We start from the raw sequence: 10,807 nt of genomic DNA, 5'->3' as shown, positions 1-10,807 counted from the left end.
ATCAACTAAGCAAAGTGTAACATGTGCATGCAATGAATGAGCAAACTTTAATATACATGCCATGTTGTGCAGAACCCTATCTGAGAAAAAGGTCTACACCATAGCAACTGTTTGCTGTTTGTTCTCCTCTGGATGGCAGCTCTGTGTGCTTTCTTGGTCCTAGGCATCTCACTGCCTGCAACCATAGCTGGCCCCTGATCCAGCCCCTGAGAGTCTAATGGTGAAAATTTAGGGCCTCGCATAGTAAATGAAAGAGCCATTTTATTGGAAGAACTTCTATTTTCTTCATGGGATCAGGCCAGCCCTCTTCTCTGTCCCATGTGCTGTCTGCAGGCACTGGTCTGCCCCTCCTGGACTTAGTGTCAAGTCAGTCATGCCATCCTCAAAGGTACGAGAGTGCTCTTCAATTGGCTCCAAGCTTCAGGAATAAAAAATGTTCCTTCCAGCTTCATATATCTTCAGATGCTTTCCCCTGGGGGAAAAAATCAGAGCTACCTTTACTGTTTATCAAAAGAAAAAAAGAAAAAAATGATCCCTTGAACACAAGGCAAGTCATTGTCATTTAAACTCAAGAGACAAGTACGGGTAAGACCTGGGCCCCTGGAGAAGGGCAATTACAAAAGATGGAGTGAGATAGAAGAAAGATGAATAAACAGACTGCTTTTCCCGGCAGCTAGAGTTGTGCTGAAGGTGGCACTGCCAGTTCTCTCAGAGGCATTGGATGGTTCTTTTGGGGAAGACGAGGCACTCCTCCTGGCACCCTCCCAAGGACTCTGCCCAGCATCCATTTTCTTGGCGATCTTTAGAAAGAAAGAGCACAGCTCAAAACTGTGCAGCAATAGGAGCACAGCCTAAAGAACAGCTCATACAGGGCCCCCAAGTGAATGGATTATAAAATGATGGTATATATACACAGTATAATCCTACCGAGGCTTAAAATGGAATGCAACCATGCCATTTGTGGAGAAATGCCCACCACAGAAAGGGAAGGGTCACAGGTTTTCATTCATATGTGGAGCTAAAGGGAAACTTTCAGCAAAGAAGACTCCAGATAAATGAGGGTAGACATTAGTAGAATAGTTGAAGGAAATTTGGGAAGGGAAGTGAGAAGGCAAAGAAGAAAATTTGATGATGAAAACAAGTAATCCTTTGATCATACTTGAAGTTATCCGTGTCGATGAATGATGATTATCTGTGGGGGAGTGCAGTGGGGGCTAGAGAGAGCTGCACAAGGAATACCATGTGCGTGCACATGTCACTCGGAACCTCACTATGATGTATGATCACAGTGCTCCAATAAATAAGTGCAAATGGCTGAAATGGCCTCTAATGTTAAAAAAAGGCATCATAATCTGACCAGAAAATTTTACATTTAAATTCAAGAGTGGTACATTACAAAAACAGTTCCATCATATGAAAAGTATGTTCCTTTCTCATAGTATTTATCCGAAACTGAATTGGACTGTGACACTATTTATCAGGCTGTAAGCTCACAGAAGATACCCATGAAACAAGAAGTCAAACTTAGCGGGTGACCTGCTACTCTTTTTACACCTTCTACAGAAACTACCAGCAATGGTGTGTATACTTTAGCAAAGCAAAGACAAAGGATAAAATGTATAATGTCTTTCAAAAGCTTTTCACTGACCTCATGAAACAGTATCTTCACATCTCCTACCTTTATTCACTTACTTATTAAAAAATAAAATCTCATCTAGGTGTGTAGTGGCACATTCCTATAATCCAAGGACTTGTGAAGCTGAGACAAGAAGATGACAGGCTCAGAGAAAGCCTCCATAACTTAGCAGGACACCTCTGTTTCAAAAATAATTTTTCCCTCACAATAAAATATTTTGCTTTCTCTGAGGATGGGGTGAGGTCTTTGGCTGTCAGACCACTGGGCCTGCACATGAGGAGGCTGTGGTTCCTTCATGAGGTATCACCTGTCTACTGATTTTGTACCATTTGTGACATGAAGCACACCTCACCACTGCTGTTGTTGCTGATACAAGTTTAATAAGCAAGCAGATGCCAACCATCGGGTCCCCAAAAGTGCTACAATGGGAAAGAAATAAAGAATTAAACACAAGGAGAAAAAAAATATGGTGAACACCAAAACTCACTTCAAGGCTTGTGAGAGGTCAGAAAATTGACAACATATGGACAGTTTGTGAGCTTTGTAATAATTTCTTCCCTTGGTTTAGATTTCTTATCAAGACAGTTTTTACTTTTATATGGGTCAAATCTTATGCACAGTCTGTCCCATGACAGAATTGGCATAAAACTCTTCCTATGTGTAATCCCAGTGCTATCATATTTCCCCACGTAATACACCACATGACAAGGTGGCTCTGTCCATGCCAGAATTTTCTTTTCATAAAAAAAATTTAAAGAGTACTAATTTCTTAATAATATTATTGACCTATGTAAATGACTCTAGGGATGGCCTTTGAATGTAAATTAGGGAAGGCAAGAACAGATTAGTATTAAAAATATGCACTATAATATAAGAACACTTATAAATGAAAAGAAAAAGACCAAGTTTAGGTATGTATTCTATGAGCTATTTTGCAGACTCGTCATGCCTTCTCTGCTCTAATCACAGCTCCACAGTACCACCTGTGATACTTGTGAAGAAGATTGAGTTCTCCACCCTGGCTCTGAGATGTCACTGAGTCCCCCGTGTCCAAGAATGTGGTGGCCATCTTTCCAGCTGTCTGTGTTCTACCCACAAGGAGTCTTACATGGCCTGAGGTAGAAGGAGTGATCTGGATTATCCATTCTCATGATGCCAGGGTGCTCCAAACTTCATGTTTTATATTTTACACATTAAATACATCGTCTCTAATGCAGCAGGGGTCACAGGTGGGGCTCTTAGGCAGTGATTAGGTCACTATGGCTCAGAGGTCATCAGTAGCCAACTCTACTGATGACTGAATGAACTACTGGGAGGTGTGACATAGTGGGAGGAGCTAGATCACTGGGGTTATTATCTATCTCTCTCTCTCTCTCTCTCTCTCTCACACACACACACACACACACACAGCCTCTTCCCACTTTTTATTATTTCTTATTTTGAAGTAGGGCCTCACTAAGTTGCTGAGGTTGTTCTCAAGCCTGCTGTCCTCCTGTCTCAGATTCCCAAGTAATGGGAACACAGGCTTGTGCTACCATATCTGGATCTTCCTATCATTTCTTACAAATGTGTATTAATCTACATTTAGATTGTAACATACAGCAGGTTTGTCTTCATCATCCACAGTTTTAAATGTCATTTGAAAACAGACCAATAAACTGTACAGAATACTGGGGAAAGGACCGTCTAAACACAGCTGGAATGAGCATTGCCACAGGGAGTCCACTTGACATCTGCTTCTCATGGCCCATGTCCACTAGCCTTGACAGGACAGGACAAATGTGCCCTTTGAAAATAACAACACAGACTACAGTGCTCACCTCGATTTATTTCTATCTCTAAGAGAAAATTCAAGCAAATGTTCAACAGGCACTTAACTATAACATTGCTCAGAGTGATGTTTACAGCAAAGAATGATTCCTTGTCCATTTTATATAAAGCAACCTAAACATGAGCCTATGTTGAAGAAGGCACATCACTTAACCTCTTTCTCCAAGACCATAAATCTCCACTAAAGTCAAACAGTGGCCACAAAAAAGCTGTTAGTCCTAAGGAACAGAAAATCCCTCTGGCTACCTTATATCTCTTGTGGAATGAAAAACTCCAAAATGTGATCGATCATCTCTAGCAAAGCAAGACAAAGTGATTTCATTCACTGGGCTCCTCACCAAAGGGTCCATACCCAGCGGTCCCATACGTCTTAGCAAAGAGAAGGTCCATGCTAGAACACCATGGCTGTTGCCTGTTGAAACTGTCACTGCCCTGGACTTTGCTTTGTCTAAACTCAAATGTGGCCCAAACAACCAATAGACATAAGCAAAATACAAATGCATGATCAAATAACATCTTACTTATTGGTTTGTCTACTGGGAAACCCTGACTGCCTTAACATTAACCTAATATTATTAAAATAATAATAATAATAATAATAATAATAATAATAATAATAATAATAATAATAATTTTGTTACAAGTCATCAGAGCCCAGGGAGGGAAGAGAATGGAGGAATGAAGGAGGAATGGCTGGTGGTAGTGTTAAGAGTTCTCTAGCATGGGTTTGGCTACATACCACAGCAAGTTCTTACACATTTTATGAAGAACTAGAAAAGAGAAGTCCAAAGCTTTCCAATGTAAAGAAAGGACAAATGCTTAAGGGGAAGAAAATGCCTACCAACTGCCCTGATTTGGTCATTGCACATTGGATACATGTATGGAAGTTTCACACCATGCCCCATACATATGGAAAATGATTAGTTGTTAACTAAAAGTAATAACAAAATCAACATGCAGCAGTTTTGAGAAAAAGCACATGAGAAATGAGCAAGGATAGTCTGAAGTGTAGCAACAATTCCAGCTGGTTTCTTCTTAGAAAATCCAAGGGAGAATCTCATTTTTGCCACACTCTGTACTGAAGAGGAGAATTACGAGGTTGTAGAGAGACTCTGAAATGTCTGATCTACTGGAAAAGTGCAGGAGCGTCTAATCTCAGGACACTTACATCATTGCCCCACATCTTTAGGTGTAGCTGATACTAAGGTATACAGTAGTTGGCGACCCACATTATCTCATCTTTTGAAGGATTTGGGTTACTCTTGAATAGGGAGTTTTGCCTGAAAATATGAGGGGGCTTATTACCTGCTACAAGTGGTCTAGAAAATCTAATTATTAGGCTCTATATTGTCCTTACTGTTTTTTCCCCAGAGTGGGGTATGGAAGTTATGAAAGTCCACTTTCACCATTGAAGAATAAAGAAACCAGATTGCTTTGGCAATGCATTTTGGCTTTTAAATAATATGCATCTATTTTGAGAAAAACATATTAAGTGGGAACATTAGTAGATTCTAAGTGACAACTCAAGCAAGAGACTGAGGTGTTCTCAGAGACCAAGGCTACTGAGGTGGTAGAATCATTATGACTTTTTGACTGAGTGGTCTTGGTTGGATTATAAGAAACAGATATGACATAAAGATCTCAGACGTGGAGATTTGAGCAACTGCAAGAAAACTAGTGTGCTTCAGAGAGATAAAAATATTCTAGCCATGTTTGGGTATTGTGGATTTCAATATCTCCTTGGAAAGAGTTAAAATATAGAACTCAGGAAACAAGAAATATGAGATCAAAGCAACTGACCCATCCATAGGAGATTAGCCTGCACATAGTGGACCCCTAGTGCTCCAGCAGGTTGCTGTGGCTCCTGTGCCCTGCAAGCCCTCAGGTCCTTGTTTATCCTCCACCTGGGGAAAGGTGGCTTCCTTGTGCAATGACAGGACTGCTGTGGGCCTCAGGCTGATCCTCCTGTGGGAGACATCCCCTGTGGCTGGTCCAGGTGCCACTCCTCACACAGCTTGACGCCAGAGTCACTTTCCTTCATGACGCTGACTGTGATATATGCTATCTACATGAGAATAGTGTTCTACAAGAAGCCTTAGACACACAAAGAAGTCATTTTGTCTTAACAATAGCCACATTTCTGCTCTGGCATGGTCCAAAGTAATGATGAATTTTGTTTAAAAAATGAGCTTGGGGGCTTCCTCTCCTAGGCATGAAGAATTAGCTGGTACTAAAGTCAGCTCCTGTTAAAACTGTGAAAAAAATATGGATGACATAAATGAAGGAGCTGTAACACCAGTGTGTGAAGGGTTGAACTTCATTGTTTTATTCATACTTATACTGGTGCACTATAAATATACATCAGAGTAAGGCTCAAAGTGACATAACATGCACACACACAGGGCTTGGTGTCTTTCCCTCTACATCCCATCATATTTCCCCTTGTTAATGAGATTGGTAGTGATGACTTCATGTTAGGACACAGTATTATTTGAAGTTGCCTTCCTCAATTTTCCTTTTTCCCTCCCCACACCCCACCTCCAACCCCATTCCACTATTGTATTAGTCTTTCTCCTCATTTATCTGAAGTACTTTTGGTTTCTATTTTCTCCCTTGCCTCCAGATTTGAGAGGCTGAAATTCTAGACAGATGAGGCAGTAGAGGACAGGTCTCAATGGGTTCTACTGTCTCTCTGTGTTTCTGTATAGAAGCTTGGCTTGGCATTTGTTCCAGGCAACCATTCAAGTATTTTTATTCAGCAGGTGCTACTTGGGAGATGTCTCCTAGAGAGGAAAGGTCAGACAAGTTTTATTAAAGACAGTTATTGTTTTAAAAAGTTCAAGTTTTCTAAATCTGATGCATTCCTCAGCTGTGGCTCAAAAATGACTCAAAACACCCTTCCCTCCTGGATCTACAAGGCCACCATGTGACTGGTCAAAGAGGATCTTCTGCGAAGATTCAGCACCTGCAGACAGCTCTGCTGTGAGCTGTTGAGTTCTCTGCCTCTGCCCTGAACAGCGGACAGCTTCTTGTAGCCCAATTCTGAGTTGCAAATGGCCTTGTGAAGAACCACTATCCTCCATTCTCAGCCTCCTGAATGCTGGGATTACAAGCATGCCCCATCATGCCTGGCTTGTATGGTAAAAGTTTTTTTTTTTTCTTTTTTTTTTCATATTTATTTTTAATTGGTGCACTGTATTCATACATCATAGTGGGATACATACTTTTGTAGACATACATGCACACATTGCCCAGTCAGCCCCCACCCGATCCCCACCCCGTTCTCTCCCCATCCCCCCCTCCTATGCTTGGCTTAGTAGTTGACATCTAGTATTATAGCAATTTATCCAAAATTAAAAATGATAATCTCTCATAACAGTTTCATTTGTCTGATACCAAGCTTTTGATGACTTAAAGATAACATTTCAATATTTCTTTTTGCTTTCTTTCTTACCAGAGAATCTATTTTTTTCTATTTTTTAGGTGAAACTATCATATATTTATATATTTATTTTTCAGAAAAAAAACATATCCTAATATGGAATATGGACTCTAGGCACCCACATCGATCTTGAAAAAGAACAAAGCTAGAAGATATACATTTTCCGATTTCAAACCATACAAAGCTACAACAATTGAAACAGTGTAGTACTATTCCAAAGGCAGACATATAAACCATTGGAGTTAAATAAAAGCCTAGAGCTAAATTCTTCCCTATATTGTCAAGTTATTTTTGACAAGGTTTCCACGAACATTTGGTGGTAGAAATAATAATCTTTTAACTAAATATTGTTGAAACATAATAATTACATGGAAAAAATAAAATTGGACCCTTACCTAATCCCATATACAAGTATTAACTCAAAATAGATAAAAGACCTAAATATAAATCTTAAGACTATAAACTTTTAGGAGAAAATCTGGGTCATAAAACCTCACAACATTGAAATTGGCAGTGATTTCTTGGATATGATTTCAATGGCACAGGCAACAGAAGAGTATACAAACTCCCTAAAAAATAAAAAACATATTGTATATCCAAAGACAATGTAAACAGAGTTAACAGTTACTAACAGAATGGGATAAAATATTTCCAAATGCTATATCTGAAGGTATATTAATATTCCAACTAGAAATCCTAAAAATTAACAACAATAAAGGCAAACAATACCCTTTAGAGATAGGTAACAGACTAACATAAATAATGAATCTCCACAGATAACCAATCTTAGTTGTCTGTTGGATGGAAGATCTTGTTTCTCTAGTTCTGATGTGTGTTACCTATTTCTTCTTTGTAGTTAATCTCTTTGAGTATTTTCTCTAGTGCTGGTTTTGAAGACATAAATTCCTTCAGTTTCTGTTTGTCATGGAAGCTTCTTATTTCTCCATCTAATTTGATAGAAAGTTTTGCTGGGTAGGAAATTTTTGGCTCGAAGTTGTTTTCTTTCAAAATTGGAATATGTTACTCCAAGCCCTTCTGGCTCTCATAACTTGGTTTGGGAAGTCTGGAGTGATTCTAATTGGTTTGCCTCTGAATGTCACTTGGCCCTTTGCTTTTGTTGCCTTTAAGATTCTCTGCTTGGCTTCCACATTGGTCATTTTGACAATTATGTGGCGTGGGGATCCTCTTCTCCGATCCTGTCTAAAGGGAGTTCTATAAGTTTCCTGGACCTTTGTATCAACCTCTTGCTCTATGTTTGGAAAATTTTCTGCTATTACTTCCTTGAAGAGATTGTTGATCCCTTTAGTTTCACTTTCTTTTCCCTCCTCTATTCCAATTATTCTTAGGTTAGCTCTCTTAAAATGGGCCCATATTTCTTCAATATCAGATTCCTGCTGTCGGATATTTTTTCCTAGATTAGAAACTATGCGTTCATTTTTGGAATGATCATCTTCTAAGAGTGAGATTCTGTTCTCCATGTGTTCTAATCGGTTGTTTGTGCTTTGAATTGAGGTCTTTACTTCATTAATTGCATCCTTTATCTCTTTTTGGCTCTCTCTGAGTTCTTTTCGAAGCACCTCTATTATTTCTACAGTTATTTTCCTGATTTGATCTTCTAGAAATCTCTGATTTTCTGTTGTATCAGGTTCTGATGTTGTGGGGTTGTGAGCATTAATTGCTCCAGTATTATTCCTCTTTCCCATGATTTCGGAAGTTTGTGCCTTCTCTGGGTTCTTCCCTTGGGTCACTATGACTTCACTTAAGGTGCTCTGGATCTCGAGTCAGTAGTATCTCAGACCCCACTACTCCTTTACTGGGTTTTATCACAGAGTCTCCGACCCAGAGAGTCGATAGAGGCTGCTTTAGACCGTGGGGGGTGCTAGGTTGCACGTTCTCCTATGGTGTGATATCACTGCCACCGCCCCTCTCCCACTGGGTCAAGTCCCAGTGAGTACAGTACTGGGATTTCTCCGCTGTGGCCCGCAATTTGACTCACTGTTCTTGAGTACGCAGATGTAGCTGTAGTGAGTTCCGTGCTGCTGCCGCCGGTGGCAATATGGCGCCGCTGCTACGCCCTCGGCTGTTGGGCTGGCGTTTTTTGTTTTTTTTTCTTGGTTTTGATTTCCACTCTGAATCCCTGCAGCGTGTGCTGAGCTCAGACACTGGGAGCTTTAGATGTCCTCTGCGCCGAGAAATCCCGCCTGGCTGTTCCGCAGCGGCTCCCCTCGGCTTGCTGTGGCTGTCCCGTGAATTCGCCGGCAGTATGGAGCTGCTGCCGCGTCTGCCGCGTCCTCGGGCATGAGGATATCCTCTGTGGCTCTGTTCTCAGTCCGCTTTCTCTCTGGAGCCTGGTGATTTTTTTTGTTTCTCTGGTGATGTTGTTTTCTGGCTTTGAAAGGCGCTGATTTTGTGGTAATGGATATTTGTTGTTAGCGGGGCTCTTAAGCCCCGCTTTTCTGGTAAAAGTTTTAATGTCAGAGAGAAGAGGCACCCACCTAAGTCCTTTACTTTCCACTTGGACAATGGGAGGAAGTTTTCCCTCTAATATTTACCTTTATGGTGTTCCTCCCAATCAAGAGTTGTACACTGGCACCCCCTTCCCAGAAGCATCAGGGCTTCATGAGTGTGCCTGTGCAGTAAAGGATTTGGAGATTATGTGGCCTTCCAGGGTTCAGTGAAACTTACTATTTCTTAAAAGCAACCTCACAGAGAAGGCCCTGCACCTCCTTGGGAAGTTTGAGAGTTGGAGAGTCTTGCCTCTCCTGGGAATGCTGTGTGCTCTTCCTGTCAATCCGCCACTTTCAGTGACCCTGGATAAGCTCTGCCCACCCTCACATTGTGCACAACCTCTGCTTCAACCCTCTATGAGGACCACCACCTCAAATCTTTCTGATAATTTTACCAGCAGAGACCTCAGGAGGGACAGCTTCTTGGGAAGAATAAAAATGGCATTGAAAAATGACTGATACTTTCTTTGCTGTTAGACTCTTAGCAAAACTGAGCCCCTGGCCTTTCAGGATGCAGACTTTGCAGACAGATAGTCCCATAGGGGGTCAATGCAGAGTCAACACAGGGTCAGTGTGGTGGTCCCAGCGAGCTGCATTTGTCAAATGTAACCTGTGTGCAAAAGGGTGTGGTGGCTGGCCCATGTGGCACTGCAACATTCCAGGAAAAATCCACATCTGTTCCTTTGAAGAAATTTCATTTGCCAATTTTATGGTTGAAACAAAATTTCTGGCTCACAGAGCCCTTGGATTTGCAGATTTTTCCTCCAAAGTCTGGGCCATTTCACTGATGGATCATCTGAGCTGGACCCAGCAGTCCCCTGGCTGATATGGCTGTCCAGCCCCAGATCTGTCTATAAAGAACCTCCAGAAATGGGGTGGCCTAGTGAAGGCTCAAGGGCATTGGGATAGCTCTGGCCCACTGTCCCTCCATGACATCCTGTATTTGATAGTTCTCAGGCTCTTACCAATGGCCTGTCCGTTTGGTCTTAGTGGCTACAAAATATGGACATGATTGTGGCTGCTGATGGACCACCTGGTTCTTTTTGTTAGATGCCCATGGAAAGGGCTCATTCTCTGATGGGACTGGGTAGAAGCCAGCACCATCCTTTAAATTACAGTGAGTCCTCCCTTCTGGGCGATTGGCAGCTATTCAGCAGGCATTCTACATTTGCGACAGTCTATGTCAGTATAGACCTTTGAGCATTGAGCAAGACATCCCAAAGCTTGCATCCAGACTGGCACTTGGAAATGCCACCTGTACCTTTGGGCCCTGCTGCTTTAGGAAGGAGCTTCTGTTCCTAAATAAAGCTGTTCCCACAAAAATGCCATCTCTTTTGGGACACTTCCAGAGTAATATTCTAGAGATCATATCTTCAGTTGGAATATTCACTC

The sequence above is a fragment of the Muscardinus avellanarius genome (assembly GCF_963383645.1).
Source record: "Muscardinus avellanarius genome assembly, chromosome: 14".
In the NCBI taxonomy this organism is placed as follows: Eukaryota; Metazoa; Chordata; class Mammalia; order Rodentia; family Gliridae; genus Muscardinus; species Muscardinus avellanarius.
The sequence above is the reverse complement of the archived record's forward strand: the minus strand, read 5'-3'. Positions refer to the sequence as shown.